The following is a 22,644-nucleotide window of genomic DNA, read 5'->3' as shown; positions in this document are numbered from 1 at the left end:
CATATTTGCTCAAAACAACATACTTATGGCCTCCCGCATAAAAAGCAACCAATTAAGCCCCAGTTCTTTGATGTTGATCAAGCGAGAAGTCGTGCAAAGTCAAAATTGCCGAAGTACATGCGGATTCTGTATTTGCATCTTTTTAAATATATTGAAAATTCCCCTTTGGGGGGTGGAAACAACCCCAAAACATGACTAAATAACTAAAATAAGCCCAAGTAAATTGCATTACTTCCAGTTGGAGAACGAAATGTAGAAGGAATTATAATTCCATAGAAACGTTTCCTAGCCCGGAATCGCTATGGCCGCAAACAATTTGGAAACTGAAAAGGCACCGTATATATTCCGCAAAACGCTAAATAGTGAGGTTTAGGTATATTCAGCCCTCTTAATTAGTGACAAAGACCGTGTTGATATACGCTAGATTTTTTGCACAGTGGGGTAAATTCTGGGAATTTCCCATACCTTATGATCAAATTTAATACCGCCAACAGGAAGAAGAAGTCCAGACTGAACACTACTTAAACAAATTTCCTAATCTTCGTAAAGACATTTTAAAAGATGAATTTCTAAAACCAACTGCTGTTAAGTTTTGTGCTACAACTCTTTAGCTTTAGCCCGCAGGACTGGAGAATGTCTTACGGTTATTTTTCATGAATCATCATCAGGCCATGGGACACGTGCACCTCGTAAACGAAACGCATCAGTTAAAGAAACTGTGTTTAAAGCTCAATAATTTTAGCATCCACTTCTTGGTTAGTCACTAATTTTCCATGTTTCGAGTGATTTTATAAAAGGTAAATTAATCAAGCAGAAAATTTATGCAGGGTCAGAAAAGGTTGCACAATGGACGAATTTGTTTTAATTGCCAGGATCCCCTTTATGTTTAAAATATCAAATAGAGACCACGCAATTAGTTTAAGCCTTCATCAATAAAACAACCAACCGGATATGGATGTGTATGTATACACGAGGCAGACGCTCATTGAACTGAAAAAATCACGTTTAGCATGATGCGCCTCATAATGTTGAATAGGTCACGTGGATTTAATGTTAAAACTGTATCCAATGTTACAACTGGATTTGGTATTTATTGGAGTATTAATAATGGAGCGGACTAATTAGAGTATGCTATTGTGAATTGCAATTTGGGTATTGCTACCATTCAGGAGCGAAATAAATAGTTGGGAAATTTGTTATTTCAAATAACAATTAATACAGAAAAATTAAAATACTTGATATGGATCTTTACAACGTTCTTGTATTGGAATAAAATCAGGCAGTGATAAGAAAGGAAATGAGGAAAAATAAAACAGGGAATGAAAAAAATTCACGATCTTATGGTGTAATAATAGGAAATATTTCACGAACTCATTTCATTTGCTGCCGCTCTGGCCATTCATTCTCAAACACGTCTGTAGTTTATTGTTCATCAATAAACTGAATGCGTACTTTTCAGTTACTACTTCCCATGATCTAAAACGACTGCCACTAATTGACTCGTAGTACGAGGCCCTATTCGTTCGGCTTCAATTTTCATTAGTCCCCATGTACTTTCTATGGGACTGAAGACGGAAGAAGAGTGAAGAAGAGGTTAGTTACACGGTTTTACAAGCTAGCTGCGAAAATGCTTTTTTCAAAATGTCAGTTGGGTCTTCAAACTAGGGTCGAGAAGTGGGCATTACCATGATTCCATGAACGTAGGGAATTGTGAAAGTCATCTACATATAATAATTATGGACAATACCTCTTATCATTCTGGATTGAGCGTGAGAGTGAAACACAGTTTACTTCCTTGGGAATACGAGTTGGTGTTCTAGGGAACGAAAAGCTTTGTAGGGAGCTTTGTGAGCTGTGATTGAGATGGTACTTTTGAAGTTTGCTATTCTTACTAACCATAATCCGATGCGAAGTTCGGAGATTCTATACCTGTGGCATTGAAAAAATGGCACTCAAAAAAGGCTATCGAAAAAAAATGGCTTCGGCTACGGTTCGGTAAATCTGGATCCAAAACAATAATATCGGAACTTTGTGCACGGCCATGATGATTTAGGTCACATGACTTTTAAATATATCCCCAATGAAGATATTTCAGTTCTTAAAGATCCTTTCTTTTTACCTCATACAGCGGTTTTACGCGAAGATTCTTCGACCACGGCGTATTAAGTCGTTTTCGACGCTAGTGGAAAGTCTTCCACAAACGTATCGCTTAATGATTTATTAAAGGGCCAATCTACAATTTAGTAGGATTTATTTTCAATTTTATTACGAGCAAGACTAAAGCCGATTGTGCTCAGTGTAGCCACTGAAGTGATACTGGTACATTTCGGTTAACGAACAAGATCGATCATTCCAGCTAATATTATGGGGGTGGAGCGTTGCGGAACTGATTAAAATGTATACATTTAACACTGTCACTTCTGGTACCATTAGTGTGCCTTTTCAAACTACTCGATGTCTGTTGGAATTGGCGAATCAAAGAAAAGACGGATTTCCCCGAACTTCGCGAATTATTGAAAAGTCTTTCTAAATGGATGACTTTCTTGTTAGTGTCGATTCCGAAGAGGAAGCACTTAAAGTACATAAAGAACTGATAGAACTATTAGGCAAAACAAACTTTAAACCACGAAAATGGACTTCTAATAGCACATCCATTCTAGATATCATCCTCTAAATTTTCGCTAAGTCACTTAAGGACAGCTTGGTCTTCCATTGAAAGAATAAAGCTAAAGAGCTAAAGTTACTACATATAGTTGGAGATCCATGTCTGTAGGTATGAGAATTGGCCCTAGGAAAGTTACTTAACATGCATTCCTTTCAACTATATCTCAAATTTTCGGCACGCTTGGTTTGATAGGACCAGCAATCATTAAGGGTAAGCTTATTACCTAAGAGTTGTGGCGGCTCAACATAGATTGAGACGAAAGCTTCCCAGAGGACCTAAAAGGGTTTTGGTGTGAAGTAGTGCCTCATATTAAATATCTAAATGACATAAACGTTCCACAACATGGGTTAAGTTTATGACCCGCATGTGTGGAATAAGTAGGTTTCAGCGATAATAGCTCTGAAAAAGCGTTTAAAGCTTATAATATCTGTTGTTTAAATTAGTATGGGGACAAGGTAACAAGACGTTAACTGTGAAATTCGAAGTAGCGCCTACCAAGAATATAATAATTGACCACTTCTGGAATTCTCTGCAGTTCACTTGTTAGCCCACCTAGTCTGCCGTTTAAAAGATACTCTCGACTTTCTAATATCAAAAACAACTTATTTTACCGATTCAACGATCGTTCTCTGTTGGTTGAAAATAGAACCATTTAATATAAAAATATTTGTTGCGAACTAAGTGTCAAAAATAACGAAAACATTTCTAGTTTCAGCGACAAGAGGTACTCCCTAAGCCATCAGAATCTTGCTGATATTTCACGAGATTTAAATCCTAGAGATCTGCTGGGAGTTCTCTTTGATTTGAGGGATCTGAATTTTGTAAGCAACAAGAATTTATGGAGTTCGACGACCCGGATCAAACTGTTTAAGTCAATAAACTTCCCGAACTAAATTAAAAAAAAAATAACGATATTGAACGTAGAAAACGATGCGAACGATGATCTTCCGCAATGCGTCTCGTTTCCTCAGATTCTCGAAAAATATTTACCTTTACACAAGTTAATGCGAATAACAGCATATATCTTTCAATTTTTTAATGCGTTAACAGCTCTGACTTCAAACGAATTAAACCATAGTCTCTTGTCCTTGATCAGGCTTGCTCAAGATAGAGAATAGTCTTTATTAAACGGTTTGTGCCCGAATGGAAAAAGCAACAATAATATGATGCTTGGTAAGTTCAAAGCCAATTTACCATCTAACCCGAACTTAGTATACAGGATGTACCTAAGTAAAGGTTTTCCTTTTAATACGACATAGGCCTCAAAAAACTAAGCAATATTTTTATATAACATTTTTTCGAAATCTCAAAAAAAACGAAACATGCGCAGATGAGTTATAATAAATGTTTGTATAAAATCTAAATCCATTCCTGCATAAAATAGTAAATTCAATGTAAAGGAAATAAAATGTCCCACAAAAAATTATCAGCTATTGTAAAAACGCAAAAAAACATTTAATGTTTACTGTTTTTATGCAATTTACCCATGCCGCTTAAAAATCAGTCGTGAAGTTTAGCTCCAGGTGTTATTTTGATAAACTATCACTATTGATACTATTAAATTAGCAATTATTGTCCATTATGCCATGCTATTGCAGAAGAAATAATTAGAGGAAAACCATCTCTTCTAACAGCATGCACGGAGTCGTGGAAAAGGCGAGCGACAATTTGTGCAAATAAAACCAATGGCGACAATTTCGAACATCTTTTGTAGCCAGTCCCGGAGTGAGCAGTAGCTAAAGATATGGTACTTATTAAAACTTTCATAGGCGCATATTTCGATTGTTTTTAAGATTTCAAAAAAAATTATTTAAAAATATTGCTTAATTTTTTGCGGTCTATGTCGTGTTAAAGGGAAAACCCCTATTTATGTTACACCCTGTATTGCTGGGAGATTATCTGGACCCAATTTTAACATGGTCCCGGCATATAAATTTCTATCTCTTAAATTGTCTAAGAGTAAATTTCTTCTAATAAATCGTAGTAAGCTCGTTGGCACCTTGAGAATTGAAAAATGGCTAATGAGAAACGCCTATTGTAGTGTTGACGAATATCTGTAAGTCAACACATCTTCATTTAAGATGTTGAGGAGATACCTTTCTAATTTTGAACTGCTCTCTTCACTGTTGAAGTGTCTTCATATACGTACATTACGTATTACTGAATACATATTGTGTAATATTATTAATTATAATTTTATTTTTGTGTATTTTAGAAGGTACCTATGTATACTGATAACTTGTGCGAAACAAATTATCGTTAGGACCCCAATAAAGGACCTATCTATCTATCTATCTATCTGAATTGCCTAAAGCTGTTCATCTTTAGAAGGGGTAAACCTTGGATTATTTATTCAGACAACGGACTCAATTTTGTGGGCGCCAGTAATTATTTTGTGAAGTTGCGTAACTTGTTGAATGATGTAGGCCATAATGAAACCGTTAGTACTTTTCTGGCGAATGACCAAATAAATTGGAGACTTATTAATCTGCACCCTGGGGCGGAGGGAATCATTCGTCCAACAAAAAGGACCGAATCCATTCATTTAAATGTTCTATACGTTTGAGGCGGTTTGCTAATTTTTTCCTTATTTTGTTTGGGAATAATAAAAATGATTGCTATTGTATAATTATTATTATTTTAAAAACCACGTCATTCCTCAACGATTGAAACGAGGAATTTTTAGTGTTTCACATATTTTACATGCTCACATTCCATACACTTTAGTTTTGCTAATATTCGTTTTTTCAATAATTTTTTCCTGAAGACGGTGATACATTTATCATTGAAATGGTAACAAGAGTCTCCGTCCGAGTCCTTACTAAAGGGTGAATATTATTTTTAGTTAGTTTTAAGGGATATGAGTGTGCAATTCCACCACTTTAACAACCCCTACTTGGGTGTGAGAGGTTATTCCCGAACAAAAGACACACAAACACAGAGAAAATTTTTCCAAAAAAACGTATGACCTTCGTACATTATACTATGTATATGGCAAAAGTAAGCCTTTCCCCATTAAATTTCGGGAAAATAACACAGTTCTGTGTGAGGAAATTATTCTAAGTTAGTTCCCTCCTTACTCCTCGCTCCGGCGGAATCATGGAAGTCTAAACGCTACACAGTATATCCAGTACCAAAATATCTATATCCATGTCCACTGAACTGAGGAAAAATGATTCCCTATTACTAAGCACTGTTATCTATAAGGAAATATCAATAAAATTCCTCGATAAATAAAATCCCCCTCTATCGTCCGCTGCTGGCCGTAACAGCAAACATCCTTTTAAAATTTTATTTTACATTTATCTTCGGATTCGCTTTACTTTTCCAGTTGAAGCAACCGAAAATTTCCTGCTTTTAGAATAAACTTTGATATGTAAAGAGCCGTAGATCTTGATTAAATCTACCGAACATAATATGTTTTGAAATTCTTCGGATCCTAGTGTTACGTATGACGTGTAGTTTACCGAATGTGTGCTCGACGATGAGGATTTGCACCAGCGAATTTAGCCAGATATAGGTATTTTTATCAAATCATATTTTGAATGCCGAGAGATGATGCACACGTTTTCTAAATATTTGAAGAAAATTCCGCAAATTTTAGATTTCTCAAGCATTTGCAGAGCTTTGATTTCAAATATTTTAGTATGAAGAAAAAGGATAAAGGTCACTGACGGCCTTTATTAATGGTTGGTGGAACGATTCCACGTTCGAGAATATACGTATATGAATGCCAACAGAATACAACTAAAAACTACACATTGGTTCCATTATAGATGATAAATGGCAATATATTCCGAGGCTTTTAGTAGGAGCGAGATAGCACAAAAACGACTAGAAGGGACATATGTTTTCCATATTAAGAAATCAATTTTATTGTCTTTAATTCTGGTGCGATCGGAGCTGAAATTCTAAATGGTTTAGCACAGAGAGCGTAGTAGGGTGTTTCGAAACTGCTTGGCCACACTTAAACAGCGGAATCTCTAATAAAAATAACAGTAGTTTGGTATGTAAATTATATTGCCCCGAAATACAGGGAGGAAAATTTCAAATTTTGTTTACATTTTCTTTCACAGCTCCTTCAGTTTTGGAGACATCGAGTTAAAATTTTGTAGGCATACTTAGAAGATACACGACTAAGAACCATAATTTGTTGTCAAAACTTATAAGTTGATACATTATCTCCCTTATTATCTCCCTTATTCCCTATACATATATACATTATATGTATATAGGGAGTAATGATTCGTTTTACCACCTCAAATGTCTCTGTCGCATGCCACTGACCGTTTATTTGACGAGTCTCCAATCCTCCGTTCAACATAAAAAGTTTTTCGCCCTTTGCATTGTTTACCCTAAAATTTTCCTGCCTTTTTTTTAACAAATTAATTGGGGGTTTAAGAAATAAACACTGCTCTCGGACCAAAAAGTTGACGTCCAAAATCAACTTTTGTACATCCTAAATGAAACCGCTCCGCGTCTAAGTTCGTAGGAACTCTTTTGATTAAGGTTAAATGTTGAACCACCCCATATAAATGCCCATACAAACCTCTCCACCGCTCCTTACTCATTGACGCGGAAGAAGTTTGTGAACCTCGTGAGGTTTCCGACCCTAACCTGTCATAACTGCGCATACGTCACGACGTATCCATTACAACATCCCTCGTAAAAGTGCATTTTTCAACCCAAATCCCAACCGCAGCAGCAGCACCATTACCGGGCATTGATAAGGTATTGGTGTCAAATGACGCAAGAGCAAATCTAATTTATTTACCTATATCGACCGGCTTGGAAATGTGCATATGAAGTTATCAGGCCGTGAAAATTTCCATAACGCCGATTGTGTGCAACTTTTCTTACATTACGTTGCAGATTAAATAATTATTTCAAACCATGTGTGTAACTCACCCGGCTAATCTCGCATTGGCATCTCGAACAATTTCTATTTTTTTTTTTTAATTAATAGAGCTCTAAAGGCGCTTATTATTGTGTCACAAAAAGTTGGATTTGTCTTCATATATTAACTAATATACATAATGGAACGTCGCATGCAAATTCGCGTTGGGTAACATGTTTATCTTAGCGGCAAGAGAGTACAGGAAAAACAGGTAAAAATTCCTTCGCCACCTGTTATTTAGTTAGAAGTTTCCCGAGCGTGTAATTACTCAAACTGTATGAACAGGAAATTACAAATTGAAACTCATAAAATTCGTGGAGAACATACACGGGGTCCGACGAAAATAAAAAGGGTGTTAATTCGTGCATTAAATGGGACGAGCTGATTCCGAAATGGGTGTGAAAGACACACCGAAGCAAAAGAAAAAAACTCAGATTTCTATCTAACAGATCTGCTAAATTGTTTTCTTTCATTCGGCCATTATTATCATTTTTCACATCGTGACGCTTTGTATTGTTGCTGTACTATAACTGGATAAACTGATGATAAGATAATGGACACGTAAGAAGCTTATAACTGTACAGTTATTGTCGTTTGCGCGATCAGAGCCGGATAGGGATTATTTTTTCGCTCCCGATGGGCGCACCCACAGTACGGCCCCTGTATACTCATTTAATGACACGGCTCGTAATGCACCTTATTTATAAATATGTATGTTTCAGCATTATAAGTTATTCGAAATAATCACGACATGTTTTGTTGCAAATGGAGGAAGTGCTTATACATGATAGTATCGCGCAATTACTTTTTTAAATTATTACTATAATGTATTTATCATACTAAAAATTCCATACATCAGAGGATTAACCGTGTTAACATGTGCAAATTGCCATTTTTAATACCATGAAGATGGCAGATGGCGTATCTTTTTGATAGATATCGTACCCGTTAAGTAGAGTTAACAGTGATTCAACTCCTGGGATTTCAGCTCTGTCACATGACGCATTTAAATGGGAACTGTCCTTAATAAGTTGTGTAACAGTTGCGCCATTATGCATTATTTTTGATTATTTTTAGAAGAATTCGATGCGGCCAACAATTCCACCAAAAACGAGGCAATTTTTGGACAAGGAGGTCCATGTATTCGTATGTGTGTGTGAGCTCATGCCGATGTGTCATACGCCCTTGCAATCGACGCGTATAAGACGTAAGCAGCCAGGCTGACTGCAATTTTTCCGATTCAGCCTCCATAGATTAGTGTCTTATTTTCCATTTATTTTTAACCTTGGAATGTTTTGGCGGTTACACAGAAAAGGGCACAACTAATATGACGTAAGTAATGAAATTACGAAATATAAATTTGCAAGCAAATCGGCTTTGCGGTCATTCCCTTGGTTGCAATTTATTATTGCAAATAGACAAAGATTGAAACTGAGCATAAATGGCCATAAAATGAAGCAGATAATAGAAGAAATTAAGCAAAAAATTAGATTTGGTTTTGAAATGTGAGTCAAAGCCAACATATTGATTCACATTTCTAAACCAAATCGCATTTCGTGGTCAATTTCTTTAATTACCTGCTTCATTTTGCGGTTATTTATGCTCAATTTTATTCTCTATCTATCTGTTTAATCAATTGCAAATAATGTGATGACCGCAAAGTAGATTTACTTGTAAATTTCATCGCACCTACTTCTACGTAAACGCTAAAAATTCTTGGATTATTTTTCGTAGAAAAAATATTTTCGATTTAGATTCCGTTCCAAATCGACTCTTAAATCAGCCCGAATCACCTCGGGATCAAAACTTTCTTCTTGGAGAAGCGCGAAGTTAGAGAATTTGGGACCACTTTAGAACCATATCAAATTGTTTACTAGCGATTTATAAAAAAACGTCACAAAATGCTCCTCAAGTGATGATCAACTTTACTTATTTTAGAACAGTTCAAAACAGCTCTATAATCAGAGAGGAATAAAAATTTTCAAATAAAACAAAAACGGAAAGAAGGGTGTTTTAAGTCCTAAGAGCCCCAATTTAAATCCATGACAGCGAAAAATTGATCGTTGGGTACCTTGTGGCATAATAACATACATTATTTTGTAACCCGTTTGAGGCATTACCATAACTAATGTAAATGGTTTATTAATGTCACGGTGCAGTGGTCAAACGTGCATTAGAGACCACTTTCTTTCCCTATATTCGGCTTTTAATTGCATGTTTGGGTATGTGGACCAATTCTTAGTATATAAAGCTTATAAAAGATGGAAAATATCATCTTCCCAGAACTATAAAATGCGGACCGGTCATCTCGTTTTTCCCACGCTTACATAAATAAGTAATAAAGAATTCCGCCATCATGCACCAAAAACGGATTTATACCTGCATTGTCCAAATTAGAGTTATTATCCTCTTGCTATCTGCCTTACGGGAAAATCTGTTACACTAGCGTAGTATTCGTTTATAGTCAAGTCAGGTACAGGATGAATTTTTTAAGACCTCGAGGTATATGTTCGGATGCATGACAGGCCTGGCTTCAGGAGATGCAAATTTAGCACGCCCCTGTCTAATTATTTAGTCCACAAGGAAGAAGTGTGGTCAAGGTCCACCTACAAGAAGCAATAAGAAAACTGGAAAATTCGTATGTATCTAGGACAATTGTCTTTTGTCTTTTGACGCAAACATCGCCACAATAAAAATGCATAAAGCCAACCTTCGACAAATCCGCATGCAAACAACATAATCCCCAGTTAAATATATTATCGAGGTTTTGTATATGCGACCCTAAAAATATCTGGGAATAGATTTTAATAAAAGCATACTTTCGTCGTTCTCGATATCCCTTTTAGACATTTTTATAATATGCATTTTGGTCTGAGAAAACTTCTTAAAGTTTCCGACTCACGTATACCTCGAAATGACAGAAATATAGAAACTTTATAATATAGCAAGCACGTTCGAAATTCATGCATTGTGCGGAATCAATTTCCTGCCATTTCACTTTAAATTGTCGAAGATTCTCTGCTGCCATAAAATACTTAGAAAACCATTAGATTGATTGCACGATGAAGGCGTATTATTAGGAGTTCTATATGAACTACACAGTCAAGTTGTTAAACTAATTTAGCCTCGAGGTTGGATTAGACCACTACAGAAATATAATTTTAAGCGTTACCACCTCACAAAACTGCAAGAAAGGTTTCAGTTTTCTATCATTTAAAATCGGCGTAAATCAAAGTACATGCACTAGGGGATTCTTGCCAATTTTCCCATGTAAATCGTCATAAGAGGGCCTAATTCGCATTTCATATCTCTACTCTAATCCACTCCCACCCTTAGCGCCCTTTTGACTTTTAATTCCTAACTCGCCCCCACTCACGCAGCTCCTCACATCTGCATCGGTTCTGATAAAAGTGAAATGTAGTCAGAACAGTTGGAGTTCTTTCCGTATAATCCGAGTACAACTTTAGTGGTCTTCTCTACTCTTCTGGATTCAATAGAATGAACACTGTTGTTTTTTGTTAAAAAATACGTATTGCGTAAATTCTGTCCCGTATTTTCACATCCTCACGTACCAATCAAACTTATAATTGGCCGCGCTTTTACTTAAAATGGGATAATTCGTTAGTAGTTGTTTCCTTTGTTGTCGGTATTATGTTTGTTGTTTGTCTATGTTTTCTTGGATCTTATCTAATCTGATCTAGAAACCTACATTTAATGCCTACTAATAAAATTCTCGTATTCCTTCTATTGAACCTGAACATGCCGGGATTAAATCTGATGGTCATAAATGTATTAAAGCTATCAAATATTTGGAATTTGAAAAAATTACACTTAAATAAAATCTAACTAATTAAGCAATTTTCTAGAAAAGAGAATTTAAAAGCTTTTCATAAGCAACAGTAGTTTCAATTTAGTTTGATTTGAAATTCCATTTGGGTGTTACAACAGTGCAGACACCCATAGGGTTCTTGAGACTGTCCCTATTCTACCATCTTTCTTTGATTTTCAAAATCAACATACAAAATCACAAGTTCGTGTGAACATCGCGAATTTCCAGTTTCAAGGTTGCCCCAAGGGCATTTTTTAATTGTTAATATAGAAATTGGAGAAGTTTTTCTTTTATAATCTCTTTCATATCCCCAATAATCTGCATGTCGTGCATCACTAAATCCTCACTAGATCAACTACGTGTCATAGCGATAAGTTGATGGATAAATAGGACAACATGAAACGTATTGTCTCTCGTCACTTACATATGTATACCATAAATATTATAAGTAGTATAGATTTGTACGTCGCAATATGCTAGTTTGAGTCGCAGTTTCTCATTTCTTTTGTTCATCGAGAAATCCCTAATTTTGAACGATAAACGGATCCTTATCGGACGCCTTAAGTGTTATTAATCATTGCACGATAATTTAATAATAAACACCACCAAAAATTCTTCTCGAATTATGTCTTTCTAAAAGCTCAAAAACAAAGCTTTTTGTGCTTGTCTTATCTTATTCTTTATGATGGCGAACAAGAAACAAACAATCATCGTTCATCACTTCGTGATTTTGAACCCATTACCTGTGTTTAACTACTGCGAAATATGTGTGAGATAAGTGGAATCAACGATATAATCCTTGAGTAACTGAAATAATACCTACGTGAGTTTCCATTGTTTGTAAATTGTACCTGATGATGGATCAGACTGCTAGTCGCCTTAGTAACACTTTATCTTTTATTTATAATTCTAAATTATTAGTTTGCAGAATTAGTTTGTTAGCAGTGAATCAGAGCGTTAAAATCTGCAAAAAATGTGAAGAGGATTTTGGGAATTAATGTGGAATTCTGGTGGGGGAGATATGAGAGGATGAAGAACGATGATGAGGAGGAAAGCTGCTATGGTTTGCATTTGAAGATGAGCTTTTGGGTTTTATTCAAGTTTACTGCAAATGAGGTTAAAATTGTACCTATGAAAGCAAGAATATTTATTCATCTAAATGACTAACATTGCTTTGGAAGAAACCTCAATGACATGCCTTAAAATAGATTCAAATGTATGAAACACCTTTAAAAAATTCATTCAACAATTACAGAGTTTCTACCCTAACTCCAAGAAGCACGCCATCTGGAAATCTAAATTACAGGCTTTCAGTCTTTACATCTAAATGCACTTACACTGAAAAAGAAAATGCATTATTATAAAATGCCACATAATCTAGAATGGCACAATTAAAACCGTTCCGCATAACTAAACGTGAAATAATTCTGCTTGATTAATGCAAAACTGATTAATTATCCGTTTGCCAAAATATCCCGCATTTCATATTCATCGGATACAATGGAGGAATTATTTTCTAATACGTTTATTTATGAATAGGCATAATCTCATTATAGTCATTAAACATAGCCATCCATCACCTTTGGGCGATCATGTTTGGGAATTAGGAACCATTGTGATGTTACTATTTCAGGAAGGATTTCAGTTGCTGAAGCGAAATAGCAATTTTTATGTGTTAGTAAATACATATTCATTTCGTCTTTTTATTTATATTTTGTTCATTGAGCATATTTATCAAGAAAAAATCGCTTGGTTAAACGCCCGAATATGTCTTTGATAACCCGACCAAAGATATCTCTTGAATCTCACAATCTCTGGAAGCAGCGAAAATAGCAACTTCATTTACTGATGGAATAAGCAAGTCAAAAGTCTAATGCTGACTAAGCAATGTATTTGGAACTTAGTGAAAGTCCTCACAGGTTCTTGCAGACTCAACAATAAACAATGCATGCAAAAAAGGATCCGTATGCTATCTCCTGGTAGTGTGAAATGGGTGGTACGTATTAAGTTCAGTGTTTTTGGTGCTTCCTATCTCCTTCGGGAACAACTTTCGGCTCTTGATACCCTCCTTAATAAAAAGGATGGGCCATTTTGCAAAGGGTCAACGGACCCACATGGAGTGGAATGGGGTGGATTGTGGAGTGAAAAGAGCCCCTAAAAGTCCAATCACGGGGCTTCAGCCTCGCCGCTTTACTACTACTAGAGCCTTCCTTGGCGAAAGTAAGATTTTTTAAATCCCAACTTTACGTCTGTTTGCCAATTAGATCGAAAAAAGCTGGAAAAATACCTTAAAAAATATTTATTTTTCAAAAATTGGTATCCTTTTAAATATTCTTGAGTGTTTCAAACCTAAAAAAAATATTGAAATTAAGTGTTTTGCTTCCCCAATAATGCCCACATTTTATTTTAATTAACTGAAATCAATTCTAGAGTGTATTCAATGGCATGCAAAAAAAATGACAATTTTTGTGTCAATATTTAACTCCTTAAGAAAATCCCTTGTTTGTTGACATTTAATTGAATCGCACTTCCCGATATTTTGGGTAAATTTCAGCTGAAATATATATTTTTTTATTTTGAATTCACAAAAACCAGGCTAAAGTCCGGTGCGTCGATATTCAACCTCGGTGGAGGACTCATGTTTTTTGACATCAAGATATTTAATCTTTTGATTGGACTTATGTTTCTATTTTCAACCCCTTACGAGGCGCTCATGATTTTGACATTTAAATGAATTCCAATTTCCGATACTTCAGTTTTATTTTGCAGTTTTAAAGCTAAATAACAAGCTCTTTAATGTTCAGTTGCGTATCTAAAAGTCAAAATGTCGAGGAATTTATTAGTACCCAAAATAAGGGTGAATTACGTTTTTGACATTTAAATGGATTTTAGTTTCGGATATTTCATAGTTTGTGGCATTTTTCCAACTTGAAAGAACATCTTCAATTGTGCATCTAAAACTCAAAAAATCGTAAATTTTCTTAATGTCCAAAACAAAAAATGTGAATTGCATTATTTAGATGTGCTATCTCTTAAGAGACGCCTTTATTTCTGACATATAAACGAAATTCAATATTTCAAGACTTTTGGCCATTTGGCAGCTAACGGCATAGCTTTTTAGAGTGGTAGCTGAAAGCCAAAAATTCGTTAAATTTCTTTTCAATTTTCAACCCTTTGGAGATGCTTTGGGTTCGAGTTCCTTCAGGTTATTATAAAGTAGAGATTTGATTTTAAAATGTGAGTCATAGTCAATATACATGTATAATACATTACAACATATGTTGAATTTGACCTCCATTTCAAATCTATTTTTTACTAAATTTCTTTAGTTATCTGGTTTATTTTGTGGCTATTTATGTTCCATTTCATTCTATACCTATCTGTAATAATCAATTGCAGCCAGTGGAATGACCGCAAACCGGATTTGCATACAAATTTCCATTATGTAATTTTATGACTTACTTCATATTCATTGTACCTACTTCCGCGTAAATGCTAAAAAGTCCGATCTTAAATTAAAATCTTATGTTGCGCTGATCGGTGAGAAGGAGGTGAAGAAGAGCTCTTGAAATGTATCGAGTTTTTTCACATTCATGCCTTTCTTGTCGAATAAAAGAATTCATCAGAGGTTTTCTAAGGATAATTTTATAGGAAATCAGGCCATTGTCAGTCGAAACTCATTTGTCATCAACCCCAAATCCGTCTCTATGTCTGATCGTTTTCAAAGATTGAACCTTATTTTTAAAGTTGAAGGAAAACAATAATTACTGAATATTTAACATCCCTCTGATAAGAAACCTCGACTTCTTCAATGATTAATTGAAAGTATAATGCAGAAGAAATGAAGGGTGGGAGGAAAATCAATGCCTTGTTTTTTCATCCCCTTTCCATGAGAAAGTCTTTGCGTTTCGTCAAGGTAAAGTCTTTCCTAATTTAATGATTTCTATAATTCATAAACGTAATACATTCCAGGTCCCTATTACCTCGGCCATTAAAGACGGAATGCTTTTAAGCGGTCTGCAACGAGAAATCTTTTATCTGCCGGCACATTCTCATTGTTACAGTCATAAAGCGCAAAGCATGTTCCTGTGATGTTGACAGAACTAGGCATAGACCCATTAAATTTTTGATTTACTCTTCTGGTAGCGAAATCGGTTTTAAACAATATAGACATCCCAGAGAATTTATGGTGCGAAGGAAGTCGTCTTCTTAATATAGTCACCGTGAATTCACGATAAATCTTTTATATTGACACGGCAGTGGACATATTAATAAGGGACATAATAATTAGAATCTCAAACAACCAGTTTTTCCATTAAAAAGAAGTTAACACCGTTTTTATCACTCTATAATGTATCATAAAATTAATCTTTTATGAGATATTAGTTTGCATAATGCTGTAATGACGGCCATTTGTCTCTTTAACGATCGACAGGGTTCCTCTAGCATTACGGCTTCACTCGCAATTTTTTCCATCTTCACATACAATACCGAATAATTCCCAGTCCAGGAATGGTGGTTTGAGCTGTAAAACAATTTAAAATATTTGAAGAAAGCTGCCTCCATTATGCATGTTAATTGCTTCTTAAGTTCGTGTTTCAGGCTTCGTATCTCGCTTCGTAGAAGAGCTCTCTGATGGACTTATTATCTGTAATATTTCAGACTCGCTTCTGCCTAACGGGACAAATAATATTTCGTAATTTATTTATGTGGTATACTTGGGTCACGATGGATTTTTTACTCGGCTATTGCCGTATATCAAAAGTTTTAGCATGCGTCACTTCTTATACCTGCAGTTCTAGAGATTCAATGGAAAGAAAGAAGAAAATTCGAATGTCGGCGACTTTTGATTCATGCAAAGCCCCCTAATCGAGTATATTCAGATTGGTACAGCATCTCTGCAATAACTAAATCTTCGTGATCCTTGGAGGACTAAGAGTTCTGGAGCCAGAGACGACGAATCGAATTTTCCAGTATTAAGAAATGCTACGCGTCGCAGAACCACACTTTCAATGGCATTAGCTTCTCCTGCTTCAAGTTAGCATTACTCATTATCCACAGAATTCCGATGTTCTATCTTATACTAACCCAAATAACTTGTTTCGCCGGTAGGCAACTACTGAAGCATTTCATCACCAGTCTCACGTCCTTATCTCCCTACACAGATTACCTATTACCTTCATGGTAAATAAGAGCACCATGTGCCTATCGGGCCAGCGTTTCTCCATATAGACTTTAAACAAACTATCGACTAGTGACAACATTTAGATATTTGTTTTTTATTTATTACAGTCGACCTGTATAAATTAGTCACGCTCATGGCTCGACATGTTTCGCTTTTCACTGGAACACCGTTATCACGAAACATGATTCATTGCCGTAGCTATTGGGGAAAATTGTTTTATTTTGCGGCGAATTTCGAGCTCAAATTGATTTCGCCACTAACCTGAAATACTTTAAAAAGCCGGGAATTTGAGGAAGTTTATTGGTGCCAACCGAGGCAAGCCTAATAGATCTGACGCTTCATCAAAGTAGATACATATGATTTAAATAAGTTAACAAGGTGGTATAAAATGTATACTTTGGATTTACATGTGCTTGTGTTTTAATTAACAGTATCTAATCGAGAACCTGCTGAGCAATTTCTCACAAACAACAAATTAATGTGGGGGCCCCTTTAATTGGTCTATTAAGGTGATACCGGCTAATTTATGGAAAGTCGTTAGGAATAAGTAGCTTCAGATAGTTCCAGTTTTTAAGTTTTACGAGATTACCAACACGCGAATTCCATTGTTATGATAGCAAGAACCATTTCTCCTGCAAGGGGGACTTTGCACAAAAAAATCATCTCTAGTGTTAAAAATTGGCCAATTAAAATAGTGGACCATTAAGCCCCATCTCAACGAGCATCTACCAGTAATTTCGTTTAGAAAGAACCATATTAAAATTCTTTTCAGGCCGTATTAGTGACCGTCAAAATTTATTCATGAAGCTACCGGTATTACGCCTCGCCTCGACCGAACTATACATCTATTACGAGAGATTAAGGCGACTTTAATATTCAGAACTTGTCTTTCTGGGTTTAATCTGTATTGTTATTAATTTTCTTGTCTTCATGACCGAAACCTGACACTGTATTATGCTAATACGTAATAGCGTTTTTAACTGGCTGCTGATCGGGCTTATTAGAATTTTAAATCGATAAGTTGCAAAGAGATTTTCGATGGATTGGCTTTAATGAAATGAGTTGGATAACTAGCGAAACTTGAAAGTTTTAATAATCTAGCTTCTGGTTTGGTGGAGTGGTAATTTTTGCACAACAAGCGAACATTAAAAAATTGGAAAAGTGAGCAGGATGGTTTAACACTCACAATATAGGTTTTTCGACACCCATTACAAATGGGCACAAAAGTGTTTTTTAGACTTTTATGCCCAAAAAACATTTTCGTGCCTATTTACAATGCACGACCACAAACGTATTCGTATCTGCCCAGAACGACGTAACCGTCAGACGTAAACGCAAAATTGAGATGGACTTAGGGATCTGCATACGTACGTTTGCTGCATGGTAGAGTTATCTACAAAGCTGACAATAATGTCATAATCCGGATAATTCCAATTGGAAACGTTGATTGCTTGTCAAATCACTGTCAGTGTCAGAGTCTAGTGTTTTTCAAATGTGACTCAAATTATTAGTTATGAAGCTGAACTACGCAAAGCGTAAGTCTCTTATAGGAATATCTGCAAGAAACACCAATGCCCAGATACATATATCGAATGTCAAATATGTATTCCGTGATCCGCATAGCCTGGCTTTAACTCTGTTTAAGACAGGTATTCAAGCCGAAGGTAACAGAGATCCTCCTGCATTTGCAGCAATCAGTTAGGTTCGCGTTTATCATGTGCTTCAAGGTTCTATTATGATTTGTGTTATACGTAGCCTTGCCAAGGATACGTACGTACAGGGAACGTACATCCATCGTAGACGGAAAATTGGGTTTACGTCTGGTATGATGTTAGATACTTCAAACACGTCATAAACAGGAACGTACCTGACTACCGGAAACGCACATTCACTTGAACAGTTGGGTAAAACGGCGTTAAAGCCAGGTTAGACAAGAATCGGTTAAGGTATATTTGACTTCCTAGGAATTTTTGCATTTTTGTTTCGTCTAAATAGATTCATGAGCGACTTCTTTACTCACTCTAAGTTTTGTACATTTCAGTGTGTGAGAAAATTTGATAATGTCAGAGGACAGAAACTTGTGACACCGGCCTTAATTTGTCAAATAAGCGACGTTATTGTTTCCGAATATACGTAGCTTTATACGTAACTCTGTCCACTCTACGTGGTACGTAAGAGTCATGTCATTTTGGGCAGATTCGCGTACGCATTGTTTCTAGTGTCTACAGTTCATAACAACCAGTGTTTGTTTCACAGGATATTTTCAAAATTTGACTGCTAATTTTGGTGATCAGTCTCCTTTGATTGGTGTCGATTTTTCTAAACTTTAGATTAGGTTTCCGCTAGGGCTCCTTATTAAAGTAAACAAAGCTGTCAGCAGTGGCTCGAAGAACAAGTTTCTAGCATTTTCTTCGCAAAGGAGCGAACTGACGCACGGTGAATTTTGGACAGTGTTTGTAAATTTCGTTTTTAATATTTGTTTAAAATAAAAATTTCACGGTTCATTAACCGCCCGATATGCATGCACGGAAACCGTAAATTATTCCTAACATGTAACCACGAAAGTAGGTACAACTCCATCAGGGTGGAGGACTCCCGACATTACATATTAATATTCTTTAGAGCCATCCCAGCAATAACATATTTGTCTTTGCTCCCGGTATTTCCTGCTATTTATCTCGTCCTTTTGTAATAAATAGGTGGAGATAAATATATTTCTGGAGCAAAATAGGGGAACCCCTTTGTCTATGCCAGATTTGAGTGGTGACACTTTTTGACGCCGAATTTATGGCAGGAATGAATCTTTACGCTCATGGACTTTTGCTCTGCGAGGTAAAGAGCACCCGAACTGATTTTTCACGTGTCTAATGGATTCTCTATTCTGCTGCACTTGAATGTTTTGGTTTGGAATTAATGTGTTTTTGTTATTTTAAGCTCGGGTTTCGGCGATGAAGAGACCACCAGCTGGTATCTGAAATTTTCCAGGGAAATAACGCAAATAATGGCAAACTGCTCCCTGCACGCGCCAAGATAATACAAACTGTTACGATATTAAGGCTGCGCCCATATTACGGCCGCATTGACACACATTCAGTGACATTTAAAAACTTTTCTCTCTTCCTACACCATTATATTACACTGCATGCTGGCGCTAAAGAAATAGTAAATATTAATAGTATTTCATAGGGAGCTACTGCTGGTCACGCTATTTCTTCGCTATCGTTCCTCAATTTGCCATGGCTTCACCCCATCATAATTCAACCAACTTCTTTGCCCGCACTATCACAAAATTGTCTAAAATTTACCAAAAAACGGGTGGTACGTAAATTAATTTCACATCAGCTTTAAGTTCTAAGATGTGTAGTCCTGGAGATATCTATGAGTCGTGACAAGCAATTCCCAGCTGAAACAATACTCAGAGTTGTACGGTTCTAATGTAATATTTATTTTAATTTAATAGTATTCATTACGATTTTTATTACTGCCGTATTGAGTGATTGGTAAATTAATGGAGGAAACGAAGGCTGAAGCGGTTTGTTATGAAAGTTTGAAGCTATTATTAACTGTACTTCAAACGGGCTTAATTTTGTTTTAGATTGGTTTATGGTACGTTCCCGTTGCCATTCGGTGTGTATTCTTCTCAGACGGAAGTCCATAATAACAACTTTATGAGGTCCTTCATTTGTGGCATTGCAGCAGGGAAATTGATTGCTGCAGGAGTGTCGGATTGTGTTCAAGGCGAATGCTGCAGGCTTGGTGTCCTAGTAATTATTGGTAGTTGGTTTGGTAGCCGAGATTCTCTCTCAAAAATCCTCTCTCTGCAATTTCCTAAAACCTCGAGATCATGGACGTTATTTCAGTTCCATAAATATTAGGATTCTAAAAATGCATGTTTAAATAACCCTGTTTGTTTTCATAACGTTCTAGAGGTCGTACATGCGATTAATCTGAATTTTTTTTTAAGTCACACTTATTTCCAAGATATCTACATGGGCAAAGTCCAAAAACAATTTCAGCTATTATCTCAGTATCTGCTCACGTTCATCAGATAAACATTCAGAGAAACAAATAATCACATTGAGCTCATATTTATATGATCAAAGAATGCAAACAAGAACCAGAAATAGCCAGTCCCATGGACCGATGGGAATGAGGCGAATGGATGAGGTTGAGATGGGAGAGAATCCAAATCTATTTTTCAGGTGCTGCAGTCGACTTGACGGAGATGAGATCAACCAAGATGAAACTTTAGACTCTAGTTTTCTATAGGTTTACGTAAGTTGGTCACTTTTGCTCTAGAGAATGTGATAGAGTTACAATAATTTTTGCTCCACTTAAGAAGCCTCCTCTTTATCTACACCCAAAATAATTCTGCATTTTATTACTTATTTGAATTGCGCGTTTTCTTAAGAAGGCGATTATGCGTATTTAAAAATAACTTTCTGAAAGCCGCGTTGTAGTTATTTATTAAATGAGTTTGAAGAAAGACACAGGTAAAACAGCAAAAAGCCATCTCAATTTGTTTATGCAATGCACAAATACAGTTTCGTTCTTTAAATTAAAGAAGTTGCTTGTCGTCTACGAGTATCTCAAGTATTTTGACTTTTATCTTCTTTAATTAGCACGTTAACTGCCGATGACCCAACAGTTGAGTCAAGGGGACTTACTGTGAGGGGCCGAACCCAACTGGTTGAGTCAATTGCTATTATTTATTTGGCTTCCGTCTAAGAATGAACATATTTTGTCGGCCTTTTGGGCAGCTATAAACTCGTATTTTATCTTTCATCATCGTTTAGAGCAATGGTGTAAGTTCATGCACGGGAATTTTGAAGTTCAAAATGCCTGGACAGACTATGGAAAGAACGACTACTTACCCCAAAATTGAATTAAAAATGTTGAAACAACCACACCACGTAAGTTTTTCTAATATTCAAATGAAAGCTGCTACGCTTCAAATCTAAAAGAGTTAAAATTGCATTGGTCAATGACTCACCCTTCAAGTCCAAAGGCAATTTTAAACATGCAGAGTCTCTAAGATAGCGTCTCTGCGAGTATAATTGGTTCCGAACCACTGCATTTGAAATATTTTCAGAAAAAATCGAATGGCTTTTTTGGAAAGTTAAAAAATAAGATTTCGGCAGTCATCGTGTTATAATAATTTAATAAGCTTCAACATCAGATAACTGAGAAGGCGTCTACGTTGCTGCATAAGAATATTATGCAATTTCTAGATGAAAATCCTTGTATAGAAATCAAAACCATAGTACTGCAGCATTAATCAATGTTGGTGCTTATACAAGCATTACTTTATATTATTCCATCCATCACTTGAACAGCAACCTACCCGTTATAAAATACGTGAAACAGGCACATATTCTAGCAATTAGTCTTAGTTTCAGTATGTAAGATCTTTAAAACTTACTATTACATTAGTTCATCTCTCGGGTAATCCATATCTGTCCACTTCACAGATTCATTTATGAATATCAACATAACTCTTCCTATTACTTTATCTCTGATTACAAACTCTGTTCCAGTATCACTTAGTGTGTCTTAGGAGTAGCACTAGTGCCACTGCGTCGAACGTCATCTCAAGGTGATAATTCTTTCAACATATATTGCGATTTCCCATTACGAGTATACCACTATATGCAAGTATACCTTAGGCACTTTGTAGTATACAAATTTATTGTTAAATTTGGCTTAAATAATTATTTCAGTAATAATTACATTAAAAATGTATGAAATTGCTTTTCCTCAGGGCTCAACCCTTCCCACCTCAATTAATCGTCAGTCAACTAACTTAACGAGTTCATATTTCTCTGATCTTGTAGTGGTCTCTGCCCGATGTATTGTTGCTGTAATGATAAATTCAGGTTAGTTTAGGTTATCGAAGACAGATGTTAAGGGGCCAGGTCCCCTCAGGACGAAGTCCTCAAAGTGCCAAGCCAACTTAAGCCATCAATCCACTAATGTATATGACCACTAAGGTCCAATCTACGGAGGTAATCTCTAATCGACACAGGAAATACAGAATCCACAGATAGTGCACACAAGTAATATGCAAT

Source organism: Euwallacea similis, chromosome 3 (assembly GCF_039881205.1).
Source record: "Euwallacea similis isolate ESF13 chromosome 3, ESF131.1, whole genome shotgun sequence".
Taxonomy (NCBI): domain Eukaryota; kingdom Metazoa; phylum Arthropoda; class Insecta; order Coleoptera; family Curculionidae; genus Euwallacea; species Euwallacea similis.
The sequence above is the reverse complement of the archived record's forward strand: the minus strand, read 5'-3'. Positions refer to the sequence as shown.